Raw genomic sequence first — 17,417 nt, 5'->3', positions numbered from 1 at the left:
TATTCTTCCAGTCAATCTCCCAAGCCAAATGCCATTGAGACCATGGCTCCTTCACTTTGTAAACAATTCCAATGACACCTCTGCCCTTTTCAGTCCCCGCTCCGAGGTAAACCGCAAGGTGCCCAAACGTTCAAAGAAGGATAAATCAGACAGACAGGCTCACAAAACACAGCAAAATGACTCCTTGCTTTAAAGTGACAATGTTTCTCTCAGTAGGCATAGAGAATCAGCAAAAAGACTTGCTCGACTAGATCCTACACCAGCCACAACAGTGCAAAAAAAAAAAAAAAAAAAAGCACTGCAGACACCCCTATAGGCTGCCCCAAACCTATCCTCCAGCAAGAACACATTCCCTTCACCTCAGCCACCATGGCAATCAGCAATTCTGCAACTCCTCTAGAAATTCCTTTTGGAGAGTACATATTTATTTATTAGGATTTATTTACTGGCTTTTTTGAAGGAATTCACTCAAGGTGGTGTACAGTAAGAATAGATCAAATATGAGCAATAGGCAATTACAGCAGTAAAAATATTCAACTAATAATACAAACTATGGTATTGTATACAACTTGCAACGTCAACACAATACGTAATAGAACATTATAATTGATAGTGAAGGGTAAGGCAAAGTTGTAACATATAGATGGCTAAGAAAGTAGGAACAGTTAGAAAGTAAGGTGACTTTACAACATTTTTGTGTGTTTATTTTTATAACATATGTTATAAAAATCCTTCCATTAAAGTACACCTTCCCTCGCCAAGAACCTCTATATACAGCTCCTTCACAGCCTCCAGTTGAACACCCACAGGACTCTTTTCCTGATATCACAGACCCAGAGGACTACACGTGGGACCTTCCAGCAGATGAGGCTAATTTTCAAGACCATTAGCACAATAAATCATTTCACAGCACTCTGAGCTCTTTATGTTTAAATCATTTTTATTAGTTGTGACAGACAAACAGTTCTTTGTCAAGAAAAAAAAAATATATATATACAAGAAATTGTCAACCAACAGGCTTAATCAACATATCAAGTTACAATATGATATTTGTATTTTCTCCCCTTCCTTTCCCTTCTGGGTACCTTGGTACTCACTATGTCTTATCGCATCTTTAAAAGACACCTCTATTTCATAACAGCCTTCCCCAAGTTGATGCAAATGGTTAGCTTGCCTTTTGGATCTGAAATCAACACTACCAGTACAAAAAAAAAAAAAGTCTTCCCTTTCACTTTGTCCTCAACTCTTCACCAAATGCCTCACCACAGCAGCCGCTTACCTTCACAGATTAGAACATTTTGTTTTACCCTACCTAGACAATTACCTAGTGTGAGGTCAGATAATCCAAGATACAGACACAATACAAGCCACAATATCAATGCTTCAGTCTCTGTTTCCACAAACAAGGAAGTATCACATCTTATGTCAAATACATTACATCGGCATCCTTTTAGACACCTGAAATGACAAACTATTCACCCAAATAGGAAAAACTTTATTAATGCTATGCTCAAGTCTGCAAAAGCTCTTCCTGACAAACAGCTTGATACATTCACCAGACTACACATGTGGCTGCTGTAGTGGCACCTCAAGCTATGTTGTTGTCATTGTCAACACGTCTACCAAACTTCCCCTCTCACAAACATTCAGAAAATCCATGGATTGCTGGCAGGACAGCATACTTTTTTCAAACGCTGCTGTTTCACATTCCACCATGCACAGTTACTCTCACTACCAGCACCTCTACAGTAAGCCAGGGAGCTTATATACCCCAGATGCACATTCAAGGATATTGGACAACACAAGAGGGATCCCCTCTACATCAATCAATTGGAGCGTCAGACAATATATTTAGCCTTTCAAGGATTGACGAACCACAATTTTAATGTGAATCAACAATCAAGTCATCACATTTGATGTAAACAGGAAGTATCAGGGATTTCTTTGGCTTTGCCTAGAGACAGCTCAAATTTAAAACCTCAGGGTAATATTATATGCCACCTACATTCCCAGCAAACAAAATTAACTAGTGGATACCCTTAATTGCAGGTTCAATCCCCATGACTAGTCACCCAGCAACCTGACAATGCACTGAATTTTTCAGAAATGGGGTTTGCCGGACACAGATCTCTTTAAAATAGCACCACACAATACAAAGTGCATCAACTTCAGCTCCGTTGGCACATGATGCTTTCACAATCCTATAGAGTCTGTGCCTGTTATATGCATTTTTGCCATTTCCACTTAACCCCAAGGTACTGCAGAAAGCTCAACAAGAGAAGGTACATTTCATTCTCATTGCTCCCCACTGACCTAGATATTATTTCCCAGACTGCTTTTCAGGACCACCAATTCTGCTCCCACAGTACTTTGATTTGTTGTCCCAGCTACAAAGTCAGCTTCTACACCCCAACTTCAAGACTTATTACCAACAGCAAGCCCTAATTGCTTAGGCAATGCCTTCAGATGCAACATGTCGTCACGGACTCCAAAAAGCCACCCATGAAGCATTATCAGTCTTAGCGACAGCGCTTTGCTTGCTAGTGAAAGAATAACTTACCTACCAACTTGCCCTCTCTAGACTTATTTCATATCTTTTGTCTCAGTCATACTCATGTTTCTAGATGGCTTCACTATAAGTACACCTTTCATCCATCACTGCATTTCACCACCACATGGAGGGAAAACATCTAGCCCTCCACCCTCAGCTTTCATAGTTCATGAGAGGCCCAGGCTTCTCAATAAAAGACAACTCATTCATTTACCACTTCTGCGGTGGGATCTTAACACAATGCTTGCAGCCCTCCAGCAGAGCCCTTCTGAACCATTATGCAGTGCTTCTCTGAATCTGTTACCTGGAAAACGTTTTTTTGTCACTATCACCTCCACATGCGAGTCCGTGAACGCCAGGTCTTGGTACATTATCCCCTGTTCATCCAATTTTTTTTTTTTTTTTTTTTTAATTGGGAAGTTCACTACATTCATCCAAAGTTTCTTCTGAAAGATATCTTGAAATTTCACATTCATCATTTGTCCTTCCGATTTTCTTCCTAAATCCACATTCTGGACCAGCAAGGCCACCCTGCAGACTCTGGTCTGCTGCCATGCACTCTTTTACTACCTTCATGCTACCAAAGACCTTTGCAAAACCTTATATACCTCCTAAAACCCAAGTGTTTCTATGATGAAGCATACCCCATCTAATTGGGTTGTACAATGCATTGACTGCTGTTACAAGGAAGCTAGTCTTCCTTCCCCAGGTCACATCTCCATCCATCACTTCTTCCATCACCAGTCTCCCATTCAGGACATATGTAAAGCAGTGAATTGGTCCTCCATCCATACCTTCACCATGCAGTGGCGTACCAAGGGGGGGGGGGGCGGTGGGGGCGGTCTGCCCCGGGTGCACGCCGCTGGGGGGGTGCCGCACGCCTGTCGGCTCTTCGTTTTCATGCTCCCTTTGCCCCGGAACAGGGGCAACGCCAGGCTCACCAGGCACTGCTGCAGCATCACAAATGGACAGTTCCTTTGGGCAAGCAGACCTTTGCAAGCTTTTTGCCTATCAGCTGCTTCCTTCCTTCCTTCCTACCTCCCTACCTTCTTGCTGGGTCACCTTTCTGCATCAACACCCAGCAACCCTAAGCTATACAATTGTCCATTAGTGTGGCTGCGCTCTCCCTATCGACAGAGAAAGCAAAGTTGCTTACTTGCAACAGGGGCTCTCCGCAGACAGCAGTGAAATGCAGACACTTTCTCGCCCTCCGTCCCCATAATCCACAGGCAGCTACTATACACACCAAGGAAAAAGGAGGGGGACAGAACTCAGAATGGGAATTCCAGCACAATTAAGACATAGGAATAGCCATACTGGGTCAGACCAATGGTCCATCCAGCCCAGTAACCTGCTTCCAAGTTACAAGTGTACCTAGCAGAAACATAATTAATAGCACCATTCCACGTTACCAATCCCAGGGCAAGCAGTGGCTTCCCTCATGTCGATCTCAACAGCAGGCTATGTATTTTTTTTCCTCCAGGAACTTGTCCAAACCTTTTTTAAACCCATTCAGGGAAACTTCTTCAAAACTGGGAGCCTTCAGGACGTCACCCATTAGCATCTGCATTCCTCCGCTGTCTATAAAGAACCCCCATTACAGGTAAGCAACTTTACTTTATTGCACCTGCAGGATGATCCACAATAAAATAAGTCAATGTTCACTTTCTTCTTCAGACAAAAAAAAAAAAAAGCTTCAGTCCCATGCCTTACCCCCCGTCTGATTACTTTTTCCCCCATGCCTGGCTGTGTAACATCAGTCTGAGCAGACTGATTACACTTCCTTTCTGTTCCACCATATCTAAGAGGCACGAACAAACTAGGCCTCTTATTCCAAAGAAAAAATTAAATCATATTGAAAATCAGTGTTTTGAATCTCAAGCTTGTAAAGTCAAAATGTTAGTTTTCTAGGCTATTTATGTTTAACAGTTTTTTATTGATGACCATTCCAAAAGTACAAATCCACCTGAACATGGCAGTCTCAAAACATTTGTATAAAACTCAGTGGAACATCACTGAAAACATGTATCATTACATATAGCCATCAATTTTATCATATAACATTGTCCCTCCCTCCCCCCAATCCCTATTCTGTATTATTTTAGAAGAGAAAAAAATTATTCTATTGATGTTACTGTCAATTGTAAATATTGTCAATAAACATTTATCTAATACAAGTCTTTGTCTGTTTTCCCCCCCCCCCCCCCCCGTTTATTCCTTATCATAATCGAATCTAGAGTGTCATCAAAAGGTTTCATTAAAGGTTCCTTTCCTCCCCTTCCCCCCCCTCCCCTCCCCCCCTATTCCTATACCATGTAATTCTATATTAGCGTTAACCATTAAACATATAAAGCCATTTATCTTCCCCTACCTTCCTCTCCCATGAGTGTGTTCACCAATAAACTGCGAGCTCTGCTGGATAGAGCCTGTACGTATGGTTCCCAGACTTCCCAAAATCGTTGTCTACTTCTAGGGCTACTAGTCATAGCACGTGCTTCCATTCGCACCAAGGAATGAAGCGAGCTCCTCCATTGCCAGAAGGAGGGCCCTATGTCTTGTGTCCAGTGTTGTAATATACATTGTTTCCCAACCATTAGTACCTTATAAATAAATAGGTTTTCTTTATGTCGTAGTATTGACCCTCTTCCCCTTAATCCAAGCACAACAGTTTTAGACTCTAACCGAAGCTTCCTGTGTAGCATGGCCTCACAATATTCCAGCACTGGGCCCCAAAAATCTTGTATGACCGGACATCCCCAAAACATGTGATATAGTGTTGCTCTCTGAAAATGACATTTACTACAATGTGTTTCTTGCAATCTACCTGCGTAATAGGCCTGTATGGGAGACATATATGCCCTCAGAACAATTCTAAATTGTATCTCCCTATATCTGGCACTCTCCACTTTATGTACTATCTCCTTTAGAGATTGGACTATATCTCCACTGCTGATCTCTACCTTTAAATCCTCAGACCATCGTCTTGCCACTGCTTCATAACTACGATGCTTGGCTATCAAATTTAACTGTTTATATAGTATGGACACCGTAGTCTGTTCTCTTCCCTTAGGCAAAAACAAATTCATCAGCAGCTCATATATCCCTCTATCACATTTCCCCCTATGTAGTTTCTCAATATAACTGTGGATCTGGCAGTAAGCATACCATGTCACATTCTCTGCCCCCACCATGTCCTCTAAAGCCTCTCTTGATACAATCTTTCCCGTATCTTGCATAACATCTGCCACTAGTACCACTCCCTCCTGTGCCCACTTGACAAATTTCGGACAATTATTCCCCGGTCCGAATGCTCCATTCCCTACTAGTGGGAGGAGATCCGTACATCGTGGGTTTTTATTTAATCTCCTCAATATGTACTGCCATATACTTCTCATTGGGTCCAATAAGATATGATGTTTCCATTCCTTTGGTATCATTTTACTCTCTACATGCATCATATAATAAGGGTGATATGGTCTAAACAATGCACTCTCAATATTCCATTCCGTATGCTCTTCTGTTTCCATAATCCAATCTGCTAAGTGTCTAGCTAGACAAGCCCAATTATACTGTTTAATGTCAGGCAGCCCCAGTCCCCCCTCTGTTTTTTTCCCATAGAGATATTCCAATTTAACTTTAGCCTTTTTCCCACTCCAACAGAATCTAGTCAACATTCCACGGATCTTCTTTATATCTTTAGTCTGTATGACTAGTGGCAATTGTCTTAAGACATACAGCCACTTTGGGAAGGTAAAATTATGTATAATCATACCTGATAATTTTCTTTCCATTAATCATAGCTGATCAATCCATAGACTGGTGGGTTGTGTCCATCTACCAGCAGGTGGAGATAGAGAGCAAACTTTTGCCTCCCTATATGTGGTCATGTGCTGCCGGAAACTCCTCAGTATGTCGATATCAAAGCTCCATCCGCAGGACTCAGCACTTAGAGAATTACACCCACGAAGGGCCACTCTGCCCAGCTCACCACCGCCGAAACGGGGGAGGGGAATCCGTCCAGCTCATCCCCGCGGAGCGGGGGAGGGACACCACACCCGCCGATGCGGGGGGATCTGGCTTATCCTGCAACCGCAACCGCGGGAGGAGCTGACTGACCCTAACACCGCCGAAGCGGGAGGGGTACAAAGCTGCCCTACAGCCGCACGAAGCGGGAGGGAGTGCCGGCAGAATTTATGTCTCAATCCAGCCCCGTAAAACGGAGAGGAGAGGAATGCAGCAGCTCACTGTAACACAAACTCGTCTCAACTCTTGAAGAATCCAAGTGAAAGAAGAACTTGAACACGAAGTCCTCCTGAAGTAACTGAAGGCTAAACTGAACCTAAAATTCAACCAGAATATAAACAGTACAGATATCTGGGAGGGGCTATGGATTGATCAGCTATGATTAATGGAAAGAAAATTATCAGGTATGATTATACATAATTTTACCTTCCATATCATCAAGCTGATCAATCCATAGACTGGTGGGATGTACCGAAGCAGTACTCACCCAGGGCGGGACATAGAAATCCCTGACCTCAACACTGAAGCTCCAAACCGGGCCTCCGCCCGTGCAGCCACAGTCAAACGGTAATGCTTGGAGAATGTATGAGCCGAAGCCCACGTTGCCGCCTTGCATATCTCTTCCAAGGAGACGGATCCGGCCTCTGCCATCGAGGCCGCCTGAGCTCTCGTGGAGTGAGCCTTCAGCTGGATAGGCGGCACCTTCCCCGCAGCCACATAAGCCGCTGCAATGGCTTCCTTGACCCATCTTGCCACTGTAGGCTTAGCAGCCTGCAGACCCTTACGAGGACCTGCAAACAGGACAAACAGATGATCCGATTTCCGGAAATCATTGGTCACTTCCAAGTATCTGATGATGACTCGTCTCACATCCAGATATTCAAGAGCGGAGTACTCCTCTGGGTAGTCCTCCCTACGAAAGGAAGGGAGACAGAGCTGCTGATTCACATGGAAGCGAGAACCAATCTTGGGCAGGAAGGAAGGCACTGTGCGAATAGTCACTCCTGCCTCAGTGAACTGCAGAAAAGGCTCTCGACATGAGAGCGCCTGGAGCTCGGAAACTCTTCTGGCTGAAGTGATAGCCACCAAAAAGACTGCTTTCAACGTCAGGTCTTTCAGAGATGCCCTCGACAAGGGTTCCAAAGGCGGCTTCTGCAATGCTCTTAGCACCAGGTTGAGATTCCACGCAGGCACCACTGAGTGCAGAGGAGGGCGCAGGTGATTAACTCCCTTGAGAAAGCGCACCACATCTGGCTGCGAAGCCAGGGAAGCACCCTTCAGGCGGCCCCTGAAGCAAGCCAGAGCCGCTACCTGGACTTTAAGGGAACTGAGCGACAGGCCTTTCTCCAGACCTTCTTGCAGTAACGCCAACACTGAAGAAATTGGAGCAGTGAAGGGAGAAAGTGAGCCTGCTTCACACCATGCTGCAAAGATACGCCAAACCCTGGCGTAAGCAGTAGAAGTAGAGCGCTTCCTCGCTCTCAGCATAGTGGCGATGACCTTGTCTGAGAAGCCCTTCTTCCTCAGACGCTGCCGCTCAATAGCCAGGCCGTAAGATCAAAGGGAGAGGGATCCTCCATCACCACGGGACCCTGATGCAACAGGCCCTGCTCCACTGACAGCCGCAGAGGATCGTCGACTGAGAGCCTGAACAAGTCCGCATACCAGGGACGTCTGGGCCAATCCGGACCCACCAGGATTACCCTGCCGGGATGCTTTGCCACCCGGCCTAGCACCCTGCCCAACATGGGCCAGGGCGGGAACACATAGAGGAGCTCTTGTGTCGGTCACTGTTGGAGAAGAGCATCTACTCCCAGGGATCGAGGGTCCCGTCCTCTGCTGAAAAAGCGCGGCACTTGGCAATTGGCCGATGACGCCATCAGATCTAGGCTCGGCTGGCCCCAGCGCTTCGTGATGTCCAAGAACGCCTGAGCAGATAGTTGCCACTCTCCGGGCTCCAAGGTATGGCGACTGAGAAAGTCCGCCTTGACATTCATGACTCCGGCAATGTGGGCCGCTGAAAGCTGCTCCAGGTTCGCTTCCGCCCACTGGCAAAGACTCATAGCCTCCTTGGCTAGAGGGGCGCTCTTGGTACCTCCCTGGCGGTTGATATAGGCCACAGCCGTGGCATTGTCCGACAGGACCCGTACAGGCTTCAACACCAGTACCGGGATGAACTCCAATAACACCAACCGAATGGCTCTGAGTTCCAGGAGGTTGATAGACCACTTGCCTCTGCAGGAGACTAGAACCCCTGCGCTGTCCTTCCCAAGCAGTGGGCTCCCCAGCCCATCAAAGAGGCGTCTGTCGTGACGACAATCCACTCCGGGGTCACTAGAGGCAATCCTGCAGACAACTTGGCTGTCTGCGTCCACCAGCTCAGCGCCTTGCGCACTGCTGGGTCCACGGGAAGGCGCACAGCATAATCCTCCGACATCGGAGTCCAGCGCCGCAGCAGAGATAGCTGTAGTGGTCTCATATGAGCCCTGGCCCAGGGCACTACTCCCATCGTGGCCGTCATAGAGCCCAACAGCTGCACGTAGTCCCAAGCCCGAATAGGAGAGGCTACTAGGAACTAGTCCACCTGAGCCTGAAGCTTGACAATCCGATTGTCTGGCAGGAACACTCTGCCCACTTGGGTGTCGAATCGAACTCCCAGATACTCCAGGGACTGAGTCGGGCGCAGCTGGCTCTTCTTCCAGTTGATGATCCATCCCAGGGAGCTCAAAAGAGCAACTACCCGGTCCATAGCTTTGCCGCACTCTGCATAAGAGGGGGCTCGGATCAACCAGTCGTCCAGATAAGGATGGACTTGTACTCCTTCCTTTAGCAGGAAGGCCGCTATGACCCCCATTACTTTGGAAAAGGTCCGCGGAGCAGTAGCCAACCCGAAAGGGAGGGTTCTGAACTGGAAGTGTCGGCCCAGGACTGCAAAACGCAGAAAGCGTTGATGAGGAGGCCAGATGGGAATATGCAGGTACGCTTCCTTGATGTCCAAGGAAGCCAAGAACTCTCCTGCCTTCACTGCCGCTATAACAGAGCGGAGAGTCTCCATGCGAAAGTGCCTCACTTTCCAGGCCCGATTGACCCCTTTGAGGTCGAGGATAGGCCGGACAGAACCTCCTTTCTTTGGAACCACAAAGTAAATGGAGTAACGTCCCTTGCCAATCTGATTTTTTGGCACCGGAACGACCGCACCCAGGCGGATCAGGTTGTCCAAGGTCTGCTGCACTACCACAGCTTGACCGGAGACTTGCAGGGAGAGAGTACAAACCCGTCTCTTAAGGGTTGGCAGAACTCTAGCTTGTAGCCGTCTCTGATGACTTCCAGCACCCACGCGTCTGAAGTTATAGTGGTCCACTCGCCCAGAAACGAGGACAGCCGTCCTCCAATCTGCACTGGGGCGTGGACCAAGGCCCCGTCATTGGGTACGAGACCCTGGGGGAGGACCGGAGGGAGCACCTCCGGGACGGCGGTCTCTGCGAAAGGAATGCTGCTTGGGGGAGAAATTCCTCTTGAAGGAAGAGGGGGCAGAGGAACCCGACTTGCCCGGGCGGTACCGACGGGCTTCCTGCAACCGTCCTCTGGAGGTACCGGGACGAGTACTAACCCGAGCCCTGACCTCTGGTAATTTCTTGCCCTTAGACGTGCCGAGATCGGTCACGATTTTGTCCAGCTCGACCCCAAAGAGCAGCTTGCCTTTAAAAGGCAATCTAGCCAGGCGGGATATAGAGGCGTGGTCAGCAGACCAATGTTTCCGCCAAAGCCACCGCCGCGCAGAGACTGTCTGAGCCATGCCTTTAGCTGAGGCTCTCCAGACATCATACAGCAAGTCTGCCAAATAGGCTAAGCCCGATTCCAGGGCCGGCCAATCAGCCCTCAAGGAATGATCCGAGGGGGAAGCCCGCTGCACCATAGTCCGGCACGCCCTGGCCACATAGGAGCCGCAAACTGAGGCCTGCAAACTTAAAGCAGCTGCCTCAAAGGACGACCTTAAGGCCGCCTCCAATCTTCTGTCTTGGGCGTCCTTTAGGGCCGTGCCACCTTCCACCGGCAACGCCGTTTTCTTAGTCACCGCAGTGATTAAAGAATCCACGGTAGGCCACAGATAGGCCTCACGTTCACTCACAGCCAAAGGATAGAGGCGGGACATAGCCCTAGCCACTTTAAGGCTTGTTTCCGGGACATCCCATTGAGCCGCAATTAAGGTGTGCATGGCATCATGCACGTGGAAGGTTCTAGGCGGGCGCTTCGTCCCCAGCATAATGGCAGAGCCAACAGGGGCTGAGGGAGAGACGTCCTCCGGAGAGGAAATCTTCAAAGTGTCCATGGCCTGTAACAACAGGTTGGGCAAATCCTCTGGGCTAAAAAGCCGCGCTGCAGAGGGGTCATCCGCTCCATCCGAGCGGGGATCTACCTCCTCCAAGGAATCCGCAAAGGATCGTTGGGAGACCTCAGACACGCTGCCCTCATCTACATCGGAGGAGACAAAAGTCCTCCAAGGCCTGGAAATCAACCCGAGGGCGTTTACCTCTGGGAACCTCAACCTCTTTATCAGAAGAGGGAGCAGGGGCAGCGTTTTGCATGAGGAAAGCCTGATGCAGCAGCAAAACAAACTCGGGGGAGAAACCCCCCAGACTGTGCACTTCCGCAGCCTGGGCAACAGCCCTAGACGCACTCTCAACCGGCGCTCGCACTAGCGGGGGAGAGACATGCTGCGCATCCAAAATGGCGTCCGGCGCGAAACTCCGTGAAGGAGCCGCGCGGGAAGAACGGCGCTTAACTTTAGCCGCTTTTGTGCCGTCGCCCAAATTAAGGGCGTTCATGGCATTAATGTCTCCAACCTCAAGGGCGGCCCACTAAGAAGCCGTCCGAGCCGCGTGGCCGGCCAAGATGGCGGAGGCGAGGAGCGGGGGATGGGCGTTTATGGCGGGAAAAAAACCGCCACGCCGGAGGAACGACCGGGACATTCATCGGTCACTAAACTATCACCCATCAAGGGCGAATCAGGTTGTAAAACCCCCGCATCCCCTCTAGAAGCGCTCCAGCGATCCGGGGAGCGACCCTTTGCGCCCTCGCCCTCCGACGCCAGCCACGAGGAGAAGAATCGGGGAACCCCCTGCCCGCTATAAAAAGGTAAAATTACCTGCTTGCCGCTCCGAGCTGTAACGAACTGGTGTCCCAGTGAGTAGCTGCAATGAACGTTTAAAGAAACGTCGAATTAAACGCCTTTAAAGACGTTTAAAATTTTTTTTTTTTTTTTTTTTTTTTTTTTTTTTAAACGGAGCCAGCGGGAGGGGGGAGAAAAGGAGGGACCTGGCACCACCAGGTTTGCACTTGCTCAAAAGAGCCCTCAACCCCAGGCCTCAACAAAACCTAAGGATTAGGCTTGGAGGCCTAGCCAGAGCTGCTGCTGTGTGTGACCACCACCTGCTGAGATAGAGAACATACTGAGGAGTTTCCGGCAGCACATGACCACATATAGGGAGGCAAAAGTTTGCTCTCTATCTCCACCTGCTGGTAGATGGACACAACCCACCAGTCTATGGATTGATCAGCTTGATGATATGGAAAAGTATCATTGTAAACAAACCCACTCGCCCACTTAAAGTTAAGGGCAGTCCCTCTCATATTGCTAATTTATGTCGCGTATATTGCAGTAACTGGTCTATATTCTGTCTATATAAGCTACTCATATCACTTGTTAGTATTATGCCTAAGTATTTAAATTCCTTGTTCGCCCATCTCAATGGGAACCTGCCCTTCCATTTCTTCTTTACCAGATTGGTTGTGGGCAATCCCTCTGACTTTTGAAAATTCAATTTAAATCCCGAAAAGGCCCCATATTCTTCAAAAACCTCCATCAATACCGGTAGCGATCTCTCCGGTTTAGCTAGGTGAACCAAAATGTCATCGGCAAACGCCGATATCTTAAATTCTCTGGTTCCCAGTTTTATACCTTCAATCTCTGGGTTACTTATGATTTCCCGAATCAACGGGTCTAGCGTAATAGCAAACAGTAAGGGAGACAGAGGGCATCCCTGTCTGGTACCTCTATTAATTACAAAATTTCGAGAGTACGCTCCGTTAACCATCACTCTCGCCATAGGATTCTTATATAATATAGAGATTGCTTGTGTGAAGTAACCTTCAAATCCATACGCTCTTAATGAAGCAAACAAGAACTCCCACTCTACTCGATCAAACGCCTTTTCGGCGTCGAAACTAATCAATAAGGAATCTCCTCCCTCTCTGCATACGTTCTCTATTGATGCCAGTATCAGTCTAATATTTTTCCCACTCTGTCTCCCCTGTATAAATCCCACCTGAGGGGTCGCCACTATGCTTGGTAATACTTTTGCCAATCTTGAGGCCAGAATTTTAGCTAGCAGCTTGGCTTCATAACTAATCAGTGAAATTGGTCTATATGAGTCTGGTATGGTCGGATCTCTCTCAGGTTTTGGAAATACTATTATATCCGCTAATCGCAAAGACTGTGGAAGTTCACCTAATTCAACTGATCTATTAAAGAACTTTGTTAAAGGGCCTCCTATATCCTGCATTAAAATTTTGTAGAATTCAGCCCTATATCCATCTGGCCCCGCCGCTTTATGCAAGGCACTAGCTCTAATTTCTTTAAGGACCTCCTCAGTCTCAATCGGTTTATTTAGCTCCCTCTTCTGTTGTTCTGAGATCTTTGTCTTATTGATATTTTCTAAGTATATGTCAGGGTCTAGATCATCATCATCATTTTTGGCATATAGTCTAGCATAATAATCTTTAAATACGTCTCTTATCTCTGTATCATCATGTACTAGGTTCCCCCTCTGTGTCTTGATCACCAACACTCTCCTCTGCCCCTTCACCTTCCTCACCAGCCCTGCCATCAGTTTCCCGGGTTTATTCCCAAATCTATGCAATTGATATCTATAATATTCAACAGATTTAGTGGCTCGCTGATGTAGCAGTTCATTTAAATTTACCTGAGTGGCTAACAGTTGCTCTCGGATATGATTTGCTACCCCTTGTCCATAAGCCCTCCTCAATTGCACCAACTGCTCCCCCAATCTAATGATCTCTCGATCTCTCTGTTTTTTCTTTCTGACACTGTATGCTATAATCTCACCTCTTAACACAGCTTTCCCAGCCTCCCAGAACAATATTGGTGTATCCATGTGTGCATCATTATATAGTGCATATTCTTCCCATTTTCTCCTAATATATTGCCTAAAATCCTGATCATAATACAGATCTAAGGGGAATATCCATCTGAACTCTCTACTTTGCGCATTCAGATCTTTAAACTCAATCGATATTGCCGCATGATCCGAAATTATCGTGGGATCTATTGCTGCCTCCAAGATGTCTGCAAAACTATCTTCATCTATCAGTATGTAGTCTATTCGCGATTGCGTGTGATGAGCTCTAGAATAGTGCGTATAATCTTTAGTATTAGGGTTAAGAACCCGCCACACATCAACCACTCCCAGAGCCCCACACATCAAATTGATACCTTTATCTATCCCTCCCATCGCACCTGCTATATGGTGTGATTTATCCATGGTGGGATCAGCTACCATATTGAAATCACCCCCAATTATCTTCTTCGAAACATTAAATTGCTGTATCTTACTTATGAGAGAGTGGAAGAATTTCTTACTGTACACATTAGGGGCATATATGTTACTAATAAGGTAGGTGGTGTTATTCACCTTGACCTGTGCCAGAATATATCTCCCTTCAGAATCAATACACATCTGCCCCACCTCAACCTGGAGTGATTTATGGAACAATATCACTACCCCAGCCTTCTTCCCCACCGCTGGGGTCTCCAGTACTGTTCCCACCCACCAGGTTTTAAGCTTAAGGTGCTCCTGAGACGATAAATGTGTCTCCTGGAGAAGTGCTATATCCGCTCTTTTCTTTTTGAGACTATGTAAGATTTTCTTTCTCTTAATGGGAGATGAAATACCCCCCACATTCCAAGAGTATATCCTTAATCCCATCAGTCTCCTAAGTCTCGCTTATGCAGCAACCAATGTTCCACATTCACATAAGAGCAGTCATGGTGTCCCAGCAGCACCACTCCTGCTGTTTGTGTACGCAGCCACTCCTCATTCAACTCACTCATATTTCTCTTCTGACTCCATATGTCTGATTGAGGTTCTGTTAACCTAATTTTATATAACCCCCTATCTCTCACCCCCCCCCCTCTCTCCCCCCAAGCTCCCATCCTTCAAATCCTCCCTCCCTCCCTCCTGTTCCAAGAACTAGTCACTTATTAACCCCTACACTCACCCTGCCGTTATTATTTACCCCTCTAACTCTTCCCAGTCTTAACCACCAACATATTCACAAATTTACACATCACTTTTCGTATACCAGTCTTTGATCATCTTCTTTCACCACATCCTGGCAATGGTTCAGCATACTGTGCTGTAATTCAGTTCTGTGTATTCTTTCAGCCTTATTTTGCATTCCGCCTCTCCATGCTCATACGACCCTTGTAATTCAACATTATATTCCACAGTCCATGTCTGATTCCTCTGTTGTATATATGTATTATATCATCCCCACTATCCCATATGTTCAAGCATTGATCAGGACTTAACTAAATCTCTTTTCCATCCTTCAATGTTCAATCTTTGAGAAATCAATAAGTTTTCCGGGGGTGATTTCCCATAGCAAATTAGTTTCAAATAAGCCCCTGTCTTGTGGAGCTCCCTCAGATGCTTCTGTAGTTATATCCTTCCCCTTTGAGGGTCTATTCACCGCCATGTTGTTGAATGTATGCTTTAGCTGCTTCAACAGTGTCCAAAAATTTAGTGACTCCATTGATCGTGAGACGTAACTTAGCCGGATACAAGAGCGCAAATTTTATTTTTTTATTGAAAAGGTCCGTACATAAAGGTGCAAAGGACTTCCTCCTCGCCTGCACCTGTTGAGAATAATCCTGAAAACAAAGGATCTTCTTGTCTTGGTAGGTGAGAGTTTTGCCTCCTCTTATCGCTTCCAGAATATGTTGTTTATGCCGAAAGTTCAGAGCTTTTAGTATGACTACTCGCGGCCTGTTCTCAGGCTGTCTCGGAGGCCCAACTCTATGGGCTCGTTCAATACAAAAACACTGTAGTTTGTCCTCTATATGTAATGTTTTCGGCAGCCAATCCTCCAAAAAGGTAGGCAAATCTTTATCTAGAAGCGATTCTGGTAAACCAACCAAACGGAGGTTATTTCGCCGGCTCCTATTTTCCAAATCATCAATCTTTGTCTCCAGATCCTGTACTTTCTTCTCCAGTTTCTTGTTGATCTCCTTCTGTGCCTCCACCGTCTCCTCCATCTCTGAAATCCGCTGCAAACCTTCATCTAGCTCCATATTTATACTGTCTATACGCTCATGAGCCTCCTCCGCCCGATCGAGCAATTGCTGAAGCTTTTTGTCCAACGCGGCCTCAACCGCTGCTGTAACCTCGGCCGTGATCTCCGTCAGCCATGCGGATCCCACCGCTAATTCGCCGGGATCTCGCTGGTCGGCCATCTTGGTTTCTGGCGGTTTCGATTTGTCTCGTTCTTTTCTCACTGATTTCGCTGCCATTCTCGGTTTCTTCGCTCAATCTCTACTCGCCAGTCGCTTTCCCACCTTTTATGATTGAAATTGTGGCGTTTCGCTCCTTGGGTAAGTCTAATTATCTGATTTTCGGGTGAGTGTGCGCGGAGCTTAGCTTTCCAGCGTCAGCCCCGCACCATGGCGTCACGTGACCTCCGTTTTCTAGGCTATTTAATACATTCATTTTGTAGAATTTACTAATCTTTTGACACAGTTCTGCAGAGACAACTAATAAACTGAGTGCCCTCGGTATGGGCCCTAAAGTGACTGACTGGGTTAGGAACTGGTTAAGTGGAAGGCCACAGAGGGTAGTGGTAAATGGAGCTCATTCTGAGGAAAAGGAGGTTATCAGTGGTGTGTCACAAGATTCGGTTCATGGATCGGTACTTAACATTTTTGTAAGCGATATTGCTGAAGAGCTACCTGTTAAGATTTGCCTCTTTGCGGATGATACCAAAATCCACAACAGGGTAGATATCCCTGATGGTATGGATAACATAAGGAAGGACTTAGTGAAACTAAAGGAATGGTCCAGAATTTGATAGCTAAGATTGAATGCTAAAAAAAGTGCATGGTCATGCATTACAGCTGCAAAACCTGAGGGAATGGTACAGTTCAGGGGGTGAAGAATCTTTGTGCATGAAAGAGGAGCAGGACTTGAGCGTGATTATATGTGATGATCAAGTGTGATTGTATGCGATGATCGTAAGGTAGCCAAACAGGTAGAAAAGGCGATGACAAAAATTAGAATACTCGTGTGCATAGGGAGAGGAATGGCCAGTAGGAAAAAAGGAGGTGATGATGCACCTGTATAAGACTCTGGCGAGAACTCATGTAGAATATTGCATTCAATTCTGGAGATCACACCTTCAAAAAGAAATAAACAGGACTTTGTCAGTGCAGAGGGTGGCTACTAAAATGGTAAGTGGTCTTCGTCATAAAGCGTATGGAACAGGAAAGGGGGGATATGATAGAGACATTTAAATATCTACACAGCATAAAAGAACAGGAAGCGAGTCTCTTTCAATCAAAAGGAAGCTCTGGAACAAGGGGGCATAGGATGAAGGTGAAAGGGGATAGACTGAGAAGCAACCTGAGGAAATACTTCTTCACAGAAAGGGTGGTGAATTTGTTGAACAGCCTCCTGGTGGAGGTGGTGCAGATGAAAACTATCAAGAGAGCTTGGGACAAGTACATAGGATCTCTAAGAGAGTGATAGATGGCATGGATGGGCAAACT

General features: G+C 46.6%; 1 protein-coding gene across 8 annotated transcripts in view; it reads right to left on the bottom strand.

The window, feature by feature from the left end:
* The window catches only part of LOC115475826, a 36,933-nt gene that overhangs the window by 3,788 nt on the left and 15,728 nt on the right, over positions 1-17,417 (bottom strand). The gene's annotated exons all lie outside the window — the stretch shown is intronic.

Source organism: Microcaecilia unicolor, chromosome 8, assembly GCF_901765095.1.
Source record: "Microcaecilia unicolor chromosome 8, aMicUni1.1, whole genome shotgun sequence".
NCBI classification, from domain to species: Eukaryota; Metazoa; Chordata; class Amphibia; order Gymnophiona; family Siphonopidae; genus Microcaecilia; species Microcaecilia unicolor.
Note: the sequence above shows the minus strand (reverse complement) of the source record. Positions and strands in the feature narration are given on the sequence as shown.